The sequence below is a fragment of the Adiantum capillus-veneris genome, chromosome 22 (genome assembly GCF_014529385.1).
Source record: "Adiantum capillus-veneris isolate H3 chromosome 22, ASM1452938v2, whole genome shotgun sequence".
Taxonomy (NCBI): Eukaryota; Viridiplantae; Streptophyta; class Polypodiopsida; order Polypodiales; family Pteridaceae; genus Adiantum; species Adiantum capillus-veneris.
The window spans coordinates 3,543,577-3,556,180 of record NC_140952.1 but is presented as its reverse complement, the minus strand read 5'-3'; positions in this window follow the sequence as shown (position 1 = coordinate 3,556,180).

The following is a 12,604-nucleotide window of genomic DNA, read 5'->3' as shown; positions in this document are numbered from 1 at the left end:
ATGTCTGCCCATTGCCTAGACGAACATGATCTTTAGTGGTCACATAAGAAGTAAACCACTCCTTGTTTGGAGACACATGAAGTGATGCCCCTGAGTCTATAATCCAGTCACTCAGTGCATTTCCATCAGATGCTGTAAGAAGAGCTGAGTCCATTGTATTCTTCAAGAAGTAGATGTCTCCTGACACTAGACTGTCATCCTCTGCAACAGTGTTTGTCACATTTATTTCTTGAATCTTCACTGAGGACTTGTTCTTCTCACCATGGTCTTCAGCTTTCTCTTTGCCTTTTTCTGCTTTCCATTCTCTGCAGTCTCTTTTCATGTGACCCTTCTTGCCACAATGGTAGCATTCTATGTCACTCTTGCCTTTAGCACTGCGGGACTTGCTACGAGACTGATTTCTCTTTCCACCTTTGTACTTTTCTTTGGTCCTTCCCCTGACAACTAAGGCTGTTCCTTTGCCTTTGTCCATTGTCTTTCTATTGGTTTCTTCAGTAAGCAGACTTCCTTCTACACCTGCTATGTTCAAACCATCTGGAGGTGCAGAATTACTCAAAGCTGTGCGAAAAGTGTCCCAACTTTCTGGCAATGTGATCAACAGGAACATAGCTCTAACAAGTTCATCAAACTTGACACCTTGAGCTGACAACTGACTATAGATTGTGTTGAATTCATTCAGATGATTGGACATAGGTGTCCCTTCTTTCATCTTCAAGTCAACAAGCTTCTTAAGCCAGTATACCTGTGAAGCTGCACTCTGCTTCTCATAAAGATCACTCAGCTTTAACCATGCTTGATAAGCCGACATCTGGTCTGCTACATTGAAGTAAACGCTTTCTGCCAAAGTCAGCATAATGGTAGAAAGTGCCAATTCCTCCATTTCGCTCCATTCATCTTCGTCCATATCTTCTGGTTTTATCCCCTTGAGCTTTATAGGTTTTATCTGCTTCTTTTGTACCAACACGTGCCAAATCTGCTTCTTCCACAATGGGAAATTGGTTCCATCCAGCTTCTTGATATTGTAAAGAGCAATGTCCTGTGATCCAGCCATAGCTACGCTTCACAGTAGTTTACTTTTCTGGGAAAAATTCGGCAGAGTTTTCCCTGTAAAGTGACCTCTAAACCAATATCAACCTGTCAAATGAACCAAGAAAGCTTCAGATTCTGCAGAAATTTCGGCAGAGTCTCCTTTGTCAAATGGCTCTGGTGTACTCAAAAAATAGACCAAAAAACAGCTCAAAAAACACTATCTCTCTGACACTGTAAGCTGCGGGTAAACCTGTCCTGCACCTGTACTATCTCTCACTGTCCTGTAAGCATAGACTGTGACAATGCCTCAACGGCAGTAAAGCACAGATGCAATCCCAACTGTCTAACTCACAGTCAATACATCCTAGCTGCCTATCTAAGGGTGCTCGAGGGATCGCTCCAAGACCTGTATCACCGAAAGGATCTCAACATTCGAGAATCCCCCAGCTCAATAAAACCTCACTCGACCCTCAACAAAGGCTGCAATAAATCTGACAGTACATAGACTTCCCACAAAGTCATACATCCACAAATTTCCCACTGTATGCTGTAACCGCTGCGGCAGTTGTTTGCTGCATGACTCACAGCCAGCAAACCCTCAACAAACATACATCATCTCTGACAATACATCCCATGTGGAAGTACCTGCAATGTGAGGATGAAATCTGGAATATCAAGCAGCAAACACAAGCTACCTGATGAACTAGTGGATGTCGCCTACAGTCTGTGTGTAGATGCGTCCGTGTCGTATGTGACACGCCTCCAAGAACTGTGAGCCGTCCTTCAATGTGTAGACAGCCACAAATCAACACTCTGGGAGTGTCGATATCCTCAGCACCTACAGTCGTCGACCGAAAACCCCCAATTTGCAGAGTTGGATCTGCACCCGTCGAGACCACGTAGTCGAAAATGGCCTGCGCAGACCTTTGTCAAAGCCGAACGGTGGCCGAGATGACCTCAGAATGAAATTCTGAGAGCACCGAGCCCAGTAATTTCAAGAAATGTCTCTTTGAAAATCTAAGAACAAGATTGAATTTCTCTTTGGCCTATTGCCCACAAACAGATGGCCAAAGTGAGATAGCCAATCTTACGATACTCGATCTACGAAAGACTTCTGTTACAAAAGTAGATCGACGCTCACAATGGAAAAAGTACTTACCTCTTGTAGAGTATGCCTACAATAATACTATACATACTTCTACAGGAAAAGCACCTTTTAAAATAATTGAGGGAAGACCTAAAAGTCCCTTGCTACTTAAAGTACATGGGAAGACTTTGCTACTGCCGATGACTATAGCCATGACCTACAAGAATCTTTTCAAAAGATGAAGGAGGCTATATCCATCTCTCAATAAAGGCAAAAAGATGCTGCTGACAAGCACAGAGGGGCCTTAACGTTCAAAGAAAATGCTTGGGTCTTACTTAAGTTTCCTAAGGCTCGATTGAGGCAAACAACGGGCAAAAACCGTACGGGCCATCAAAAGTATTATGCTAAGCTAGCAAAAAGATACTATGGTCCTTTCCAAATCTTGAAGCCCATCAATGAGATGGCTTACCAACTCAATGTTGCCCAACCATTGGCTCATACACAATGCTTTTCAGGTGAGCCTACTTAAGCCCTACAAAGGAGAGCCACCAAGTGAACCACTTATTGAAGACCCTCCCAAAGCTGAAGACCAAGAAGAGGTGCTACAACCCAAAGCTATCTTTAGGCGTGGAGACAAGGTACTACAACATGTTAATATTATCTGACGGTATTTTATTAAGTTCAAAAATTATCCTATTGAACATGCTAAATGGATGCAAGGAATACAACTTAAGGATAGTATGAACCTTGTCAATGCTTACAATGCTACATTAGAGTAAGCAAATGTACAAATTCCTTTTAAATGACCAATGTTTTTGTCTAATAAGACTAATTCTCTTTTCATTGTGCACAAATTTAAATAGTATGCATGCTTAGAATTATGTTTTTGGTAACGACTTCCCTCAAACACAAGTAGAATTTGTTACTCTACTTGGGAGAATGAAATAGACTAAAGAGCGGACCCCGGGGGATTCACCATGGAAATCTTATCGCACCACGTAAGTACAGGGGAGGTGGGTTTTTTACAAGTTACATAAGCGTATAAGTTAGGGGCAGGCCCCCAATAATTTATCTCCCAAGCTTAAAAATAAGGGAAGGGCATATCATATTTAGAGGGGGGGGGGGCTGACTCGGGTTGATTCATTAGGAAGAGGATGGGGTCTAGGAGGGCCTCTTTATTTTCCATGAGATTATGGAGGTGATTAACATTTTGACAAATAGATGCATGCAATGTGTGCACGAATGGTGGGTGTCTAAGAGACGTGTAAGAGTGGTCAAAGGATGCACTTTCCCCCCCAAAAAAGGAGGTGAACAACTTTATGATTTTTGGCCTATCATAACTCCTACATATGATCTTCGACTTGAGTGAAGATTATAGATCTATAATTTACACGCCTAGCTCTTTCCATAAATATGTTACATGATATGGTTTTGCCTGCGAGATTTTAATTTTCATTTTGGGGGGGGGAAATTTGAATTCAAATAAATTAGCCATTTTTCTTGTTTGGAATTCAAATGATGTTCTTTAATTTCTTTCTTAATACTAGAGGTTTGACTCCGTTAAACTACCAAATAAAGAGGCCCTCCTAAGCTCCATTCTCTTCCTAATGTACTTGTAACGATAGGTCATTGGTGCACACTAGAACTCAGATGAATTTTGGGAAAGTTTTTTATCAGGTCACACATCAAATTTTGCATCAAGCCGGTCATAGATAAGGACTAACTTGTAGCATGTCAAGGGTTGATTTACACCAGCTTTGGATGGGTCAGGATTGGATGAGTAGCTAGGGTGCTGGCTGATCAGACACATAATTTGAAAGTCAAACTAAGACACATTGAGGGTACATCTAGTTATCAACAGAAGTGGTTCCTTAGTACGTTGCCAGCCACTATGCTATACACTATGCTAAATTCTATATGTAAGATAGGGCTATGATAGTTTTCTTCATCGATTATCGTATAAGCGTAGAAAGGGTGGTCATAGTCCCTAATATGAGTCATATACAAGTGGCGTCTCATTTTGTATGTAGAGTGAATCCCCCGTGGAGTAGACATGCTTGCTACAGCTATATCTCCCAAGCACCAAATGGATTAGTCATCTATCTTGGAAAGATGTCGTAGGGTAAAAAGGGATCCTCTACCCGTTAAGAAAAATTGACCAATGACTAAGGCTTTATCTCTTCCACCTCATAGTCGAGGACGACTATGATTTCAAGAGAGAGGTAATGTCATAAAATCTAATATCTAACCAACCCAAATGATTTTCTCATATTAAACTGATCATTTAATGCGGGAGAATAAACAGGAACAAGGGTTAGAATACAGACATGTGCTTTCAAATCTATCTCAACACGGGCCAATGGTAAAGGGGTCCAAATGAGAGATGGTCTTACAAAGAACAAGGCTAGCAAATGGAGCTTAAAAGACCTTAGGGGTAGCTTCTTAAATACCTCCAAAGGTTAAAAAGCCCTTTGACCTTAGGTAAGCTAGGACTGAGCCTGAGATGGGAACCCGGCCCAACCTTAATGTGCTTGAGGTGCTTGATGACTAAGATGCTTGTCATGCTTGATGACTAAGGTGCTTGTCATTTGCCTCAATCGAGCCTTAGGAAACTTAAGTAAGATCTCATCATTTTCTTTGAATGTTAAGGCCCTTTTGTGCTTGTTAGCAGCCAGCAGCCTTTTTCCTTTGTTGAGAGATGGATATAGCCTCCTTAATCTTTTGAAAAGATTCTTGTAGGTCACGGCTATACTCATCGGTAACGAAGATCTTTCCATGTACTTAAGTAGCAAGGGACTTTTAGGTCTTCCCTCAATTATTTCAAAAGGTGCTTTTCTCGTAGACGTATGTACAATACTATTGTAGGAATACTCTACAAGAGTTAAGTACTTTTCCCATTGTGAGTGTTGATTTACTTCCGTAACATAAGTCTTTAGTAGATCGAGTATCGTAAGATTGGCTATCTCACTTTGGCCATCCGTTTTTGGGTGATAGACCGAAGAGAAATTAAATCTTGTTGCTAGATTTTCAAAGAAACCTTTCATCAAAAAATTAATGGTCATTCTACGATGTTTATCTGACACGATGGATGTTGGTAATCCATGGTGTTTGAAAATATGTGATATGAAGAGAGTTGCCATTTGGTGTGCCTTAATAGTCTTTTTTATAGGAATAAAGTGTGCTTGCTTGCTAAACCTATCGATTATTGTCCATATTCACGTATTCCCATGGATAGACTTGGGTAATCCAAAGATAAAATTAATGGATATACTCTCCCATGGTGAATTTGGGATAGGCAATGGCTGGAGTAATCCAGGTTGCTTCCCTCTATCATACTTGGTCTTTTGGCATACTACACATTTTGAAACATACTCTTGTATGTCCACTTTCATTGTAGACCAATAGAAGTACATTTCTACTCCTCGGAGAGTAGGTCGAATGCCTCTACGCCCCGCATAGGGAGGAGCATGTGATTCATACATGTCTTTCTCACAAAGGGAGTGGATAACACAGCCTATTTCCGTGCAGAAGATAACCATCCTGCAAGGTGAATGGATCCTCTTTCTTCCCCAAAGCAAGGGCTGACATTATGTCTCTAAAGTTAGGGTCAATATCATAGAAGATAGATCATTGTGAGTTGATATAGACACCGCATTAACTTTTGGTCATCGTGGGCCACTTGATTGTGCTTACCAGCAATGTGAGCAATATGAAAATTAAATTGTGAAAGAAAATTTTCCCACCTCATTTTTTCATAAGAAAGCTTGGTTTGCGTCAGGAAGTACTTGAGACTTTGGTGGTCTATACGTTAAATGAATGGAGTCCCCAATAAATAGTGCTTCCATGTGTCTAGGACATGTAGAACAGCTAAAAGCTCTTTCTCATAAATGCCTATGACACGTTCATTTGTATTGAGCCTTCGACTCTCATATGCTATGGCATGCCCTTCTTGAAGCAAGACTGCTCCAAGGCAATCACCACAAGCATCACATTGGACCTCAAATGGCTTTGAGAGATCTGAAAGCATGAGGATTGGTTGGGAGGTAATCTTTTCTTTGAGCTTGTCAAAAGCATTTTGCTCCTTAGCAATCCATAATTACTTAACGTTTTTCTTAGTTAAGTCATGTAATGGTCCTACTATTTGAGAAAAATTTTCTATGAAGCATCTATAATATGCACACATACCAATAAAGCTTCTTAGTTCATGTAGATTCCTTGGATTCGGCCATGCTTTTATTACCTCTAACTTCGATGGATCCATATGGACACCATCTTAGGTATTGAATCTCTTGAAGGAAAAATTCACTTTTCTTTTGGTTGAGAAAAAGCTTGTTCTCCCTCAATGCTTGAAAAATCACTTGGAGATGTTGCTTATGTTCCTCCAAGGACTTGGAGTAGATGATGATATCATCAAAGAACACTCCAGTGAATTTGAGATAGGGTCTAAAGATTTTCTCCATTAATTGATTGAACGTGGCCGGTGCATTAGTCAAGCCAAAAGACATGACTAGATATTCATAAAAACCAAACGTTGTGTGAAACGCGAGGATATCTTCATCCACTATCCTTATTTGATGATAGCCACTTTTAAGGCCAATCCTATTGAAGTAGGTAGATCCTTGTAGCTTATCAAACAGATCTTCTATCCGAGGCACGAGAAACCTATTTTTGATAGTGATATTCTTTGTGCTTGATAGTCCACACACATACGGTATGTACCATATTTCTTTTGCACTAAAATGACTGGAGAACAAAAGGGAGAGTATCTAGACCTCACCATCCCTTTGTCTACTAGTTCTTGTACTTGTCTCATGATCTCCTCTTGTTGAGCTTGAGAAACTCAATAAGGAGGCTTGTTAGGCGGTGAGCTTCCTAGAAAGAGCTCAATAGGATGGTCATCATCCCCTGGTTTTGGAGGCCAGTCCATACGGATATCATCGATGAACACTTCTTGGAATCCTTTTAGAAAATTAGACAAGTCTAACTCTTCTTGATTCCTACCATTTACATTTGATGAAACATTAGGGTCTTTTAAGTACTCTTTGACAAAAATCATGTACGCAGAAACTGAGCTCTTCATTGATTTATCAAAAGTCAGAGGATTTACAAGTGGTATAGTACGACCACACTCACTAGCATCTATATACATGTTCTTTCACCGGTAGGTGAAGTAGATTCTCCTTTCAGGGAACTTCATGTTGGCAGCCATGCGATCAAACCATGGTGCCCCTATGATAGCATCCTCATGTTGGACAGGAGAGATGAAAAAGTCTTCTTTGTCGACATAGCTTTGGACATGAAGCCTCAATTTCCCAATCAAGGGAGTAACGGAGGCTTGCTGTCCCTTGAAAGCTGTGTCAGCCATTACAATATCTCCCATCTTGAAAGCTTGAATGCCCAACTTGGTGGCCAACTCCATTGATATGAATTTGTGAGTAGCGCCAGGGTCAAACAAGATGAAGGCATCATGCTCCCTTACCTTTCCCCAAGCATAGGAGAGAGATGATCCTTTGCAACGAGCATCCTCTTTTGGAGCTTTGATGGTGGAAGCCCTAGGAGTCTCATTGCGAGCATTTTTCTTGGAGCAAGAACGATAGCCATGTCCTTGCTCCCCGCACTTAAAACACTTATGGTCCTTGCGAAAAGCTTCAAGCTCTTCAAGAGAGAGTTTGTTTTTGCCTTTGTAAACTCCCTTCTCCTTGGACCGATTGTTTTTGTTGTTGTTGTTGCAAGTGTCTTGAAAAGAATTTTGGGCATTGGTTTTCCCCTTTGCATCATTTTTGTCTTTGTTTTCCATGGGCTTTACATTCTTTATAGCCCCTTGTTGGAAATTGATTACTTCGGTCATAGAACCAGGCTGTTGAGAGTTGACGTATTTGGCCATCTCTTCAGGTAATCCTGCACATAATTGTTGCTTTTTCTTGGTGAAGTCTATCTTTTGGAAGATAGTAGCCTTGAGATGTAAATCCTAAAACTTGTCCACATATTTGTGGATAGACTCATGAGAGAGAAGCTTCAAACTATGCCATTCATTGAGCACTTTGTCCTTTGCATCGCTTGCAAGGAATTGCTTCATGATGGAAACTCGTAGAGTTTTCCATGTCTTTGGGACTTCACCATTGCCACGAAGGCTAGCCCTCCATTGACGAGCCGATTTCTGGAAGTGCATAGCTACATGGCATAGCTTGGAGGACTCCGTGAAGCCCTTGTCTCCAAAGGACGCATCAAATTGCTGGATGAAGGCCAATACTTTGTCGGTGGCACCAAAGGTGCCATTATAGGTGAGAAAATAGATACTCTTTCCTCCCTCTTTGAACTTCTTGAACTTTTGTGACCTTCGCCATGCAGGGTATGATATGCGATGTCCTCCCCTCTTGTATTCTCTAGGAGAATAGCCATAGCTTTTGTGGGAAGAGGAGAAAGGTGAAGAAGAAGGAGAAGAAGGTGACCTCTTTCTTGCCCTTTTCTTCCTTTTTTTCCTCTCTTCCCTTTTGTAATGACGAGGAGAAGGACTGTGTCTTGATCTTTTCCTCTTGGGAGGAGTTGGCGATTGTCTAGACCACCGTCTACGTTGAGCCACATCTTCAAAGGAACTTAAAGTCTCATTGCTTTCTTGATCTTTGGATTCCTCTTCTCGTATGGGAGAGAGTCTTCTTTTGGGGGTCTCTTCAAGAGGCCTCCTAAGCTCTCTCTACTCTTGGAGAGGAAGGGAAATCCCATAAGCGCGAAGCTGTTGAGTAACTTCGGCTTGCAAAGCAGGGCTGCCCATAGCTTGCTGCAACCTAGTAACGAGATAATTGACAAACATGGGAGCATCATCATTAGCACCTTCGTGTGAAAAATTAAAGCTATGAATGTTCATCCTACTCTCTTGATTATTGTCATCCATGTTAACAAAATTTGTGTACTTACTTAGTGTATGCTTTGGCAATTCAAAACATTAGTTGCAGCTCCTCTTAGACTTTAAAAATCATCTCTCAAGTATCTACACCCACAGCTCAAAGTGGTTAATTATAGAGAGTAGTGGAGTGGGTCTAATATTGCAGAATTGCCGAGGGCTAGCTCCTTTCGGACTTCTTATGGCTCAATAATGGTAAAGCCGTAGGCAAGTCTAAAAAGACCCCATTATTAAGTCCAAAGCTCCCAAGGTGTGCACCATATCCCACATAGTGGGCTCAACAAAAATGATAATAGATCCCAGTCCCACTTACCCTAATATAATTAACAAAATCAACCATTTATAGGCTACTTAAGGACCTCTCTTCTTAAGCAAGAAAAGAGAACCAAATGCTCTGATACCAATGTAATGTAAATGGCCTATTAACTTGGAGAGTAGCGGAATTTAGAGAAGTACTATTACTTTGTGAGCATAGCGGGTAAACTTAATTGATGGTAGCAACATAAACAGAGCATTTAGTTAACTTGGCATGAACAATACTTTTGCAAGAGAGAGAGTTTAATGAACATGACAACAATTGAGGACCGGATTTATGTGGAGCCGGGTCCCCCTCCAATAGGCATTTGTATTATAGTTTCTCCCATCAAGAGAGACTTGTTACAATACAATCTTTGTGTTCCTTGTGACCTAGGTGATGCAATGAAGATGGAAATCTTCATGCATGATGAGCATAACATAAACTTTGTGGAAAGCATTAACTATCCCAAGCCTCAGTCCCAAGACCTCAAACACCTTCGAAGGTGGAGAGAGCTAGCAGGGAATGACGGTAGGGAAGAGGAAGAAAAAACATTTCATAGGAGAAATAATTAGGTCCTCACTTATCATCACTCTTCTTGCTAGCATACATAATAGCATAGTAATGAAGATGGAGAAGATGGCAAGCATTGAAGCATGGCTCTTGGTTGGATTTGCATTCCATAGCCAGGAGTGTTGGTGTAAGCTCTCAACTTCTCTACTAGCTTGGAGAAGGAGAGGGAGCTCTTGCACTTTGCACAATACCCAATGAGGGTGTGTGTGTGTGTGTGTGTGTGTGTGGGAGAGTATACCCCCCAAGCATGCCCCTAGCTTCCTTGGTCGACCCCCCTTGTAGCTCATTCTTAAAGCTCATTGGACCCCTCTAGGCCTAGCCAATCACAAGCAGGAGGCATTACAAGCAACAAGGGTAGTCTTGGGACAAGTGTCCCCCTTCCCCCTTTGAGGGAATGGATTTGATAAATGTAAAAATAATTAATTAATTCTACTAAATTGTCATTGGACCCCTTGGGTGGCCAACCAATAAGCTGTAGGCACACCATGAGCACAACATGAGGAGGAACTTGACAAGTGTCCTAAATACTTTTTTTGAACCAAGCTTACCTTGTGTGAGGGTGTGTGTGTTCTCTCTCTACCCCCCTCTTGTAGGGCTCGTCCCCTCCTTGTAGGGATAGGCCTTGACTTTTGCACACCTTTACCTCAAGCACCTTAGTCCGCAACATGACAAAGCACCTCAAGCTTGGGTGGTGTTCCCACAAGCACCTCAAGCTCCCTAGTCGGCAAGCACGACAAGCACCTCAAGCACCTTAGTCATCAAGCACGACAAGCACCTTTAGCTTGGGCTGGGTTCCCACCTCAAGCTCAGCCCTAGCTTACCTAAGGTCAAAGGGCTTTTTAACACTAAACTTTGGAGGTCTTTAATGAAGCTAACCCTAAGGTATTTTAAGCTCCATTTGCTATCCTTGCTCTTTGACAGACGATCTCTCATGTGGACCCCTTTACCATTGGCCCTTATATGGAGCTTTTGCATATTGACCACGTTCATGTTGTTGGTTAGGATTGCACCTATACTTCCTTAGAGGCATTTTTATCATTTCCTTTTCATTATTGATTCAACATTTTTTTCTCACAAATTCCCATCGAAGGCACCCTTTTCTTCCACAATGTTTATTGCCATTGAAGACGATCTTCTTCTCACTCTCCTATGTAGCATGCGAGTGTAAAATTAGTTAGGGCCTTCACACTACTAGCCTACCTACTTGCTATATCTAAATAATTATTCATTTCCTATCTAGATTCCCCAAGACTATCCCTCATCCTCCCAATTCCTCTCCCCCAGCCCCCCCCCCCTCCCCAGCGTGCCTCCTACTCGTTTATGCCCTTCCCTCCTCCCCCTACTCTTGCTCCTCCCTTGCTCGTCCTTCTCTTCTCAAGAGTCCTCCTTTCCCCCTTCTCTTACCTACTAGCTACATGTGTCCTAAAGAGGCTCAAGATGGGCCATATGATGCAGTTGTAGTGCAAAAGCATCCTTCCAAATTAGGAGAAATTTGTTGCTGCAAAACACGATAGTTTTGTTGGGGGTGTAAAGCCCAATGTGGTCGCCGAGGTAAGTGGGCGGGCCGCCAAGTATGTACACATATTCTTTTGTAAAAACCTTATAAGAACTCACTATGCTCTACACATTATAGTAGAGCGAGTTCACCTTATCGTCGTGCTCTTCTTCTCGCACTCTCTCTCGCATCGCACTTCCACTCGTACTCCTTCAACTGGTGTAAGAGCTCAGATCGAGGCTCGGGGTAGCATTTGCAGGTAGCAAGAGTCACCTACTCATATTGGAGTGAGATTCGACAAGCGAAGACACGGCCCCAAATCTTGTGGGAAAGGTCGAAGGGCTTGGTGTTCTCAGAATTTTATTCTGAGGTCATCTCGGCCACCGTTCGGCTTCGACAAAGTTCTGCGCACGCCATTTTCGACTACGTGGTCTCAGCGGGTGCAGATCCGACTCTGCAAATTTGGGGTTTCGGCCTAAGACTGCAGGTGTTGAGGATATCGGCACTCCCAGAGTGTTGATTTGTGGCTGTCTACACATCGAAGGACAGCTCACAGTTCTTGGAGGCATGTCACATACAATACGGGTGCATCTACACACTGACTATAGGCGACATCCAGTAGTTCATCGGGTAGCTTGTGTTTGCTGCTTGATATTCTAGATTTCATCCTGACATTGCAGGTACTTCCACATGGTATTGTCAGAGATGATGTATGTCTGTTGAGGGTTTGTTGGTTGTGAGTCACGCTGCAAACAACCGCCGCAGCGGTTACAGCATATAGTGGGAAATTTGTGGATGTATGATTTTGTGGGAAGTCTATGTATTTTCAGATTTACTGTAGCCTTTGTTGAGTGTCGAGTAAGGTTTTATTGAGCTGGGGGATTCTCGAATGTTGAGATCCTTTCGGTGATATAGGTCTTGGAGCGATCCCTCGAGCACCCTTACATAGGCAACTAGGATGTATTGACTGTGAGTTAGACATTTGGGATTGCATCTTTGCTTTACTGCCGTTGAGGCATTGTCGCAGTCTATGCTTACAGGACAGTGACAGGACAGTGAGAGACAGTACAGGTGCAGGACAGGTTTACCCGCAGCTTATAGTGTCAGAGAGACAGTGTTTTTTGAGCTGTTTTTTGGTTTGTTTTTGAGTACACCATAGCCATTTTACAAAGGAGACTCTGTCGAAATTTCTGTAGAATCTGAAGCTTTCTTGGTTCATTTGATAGG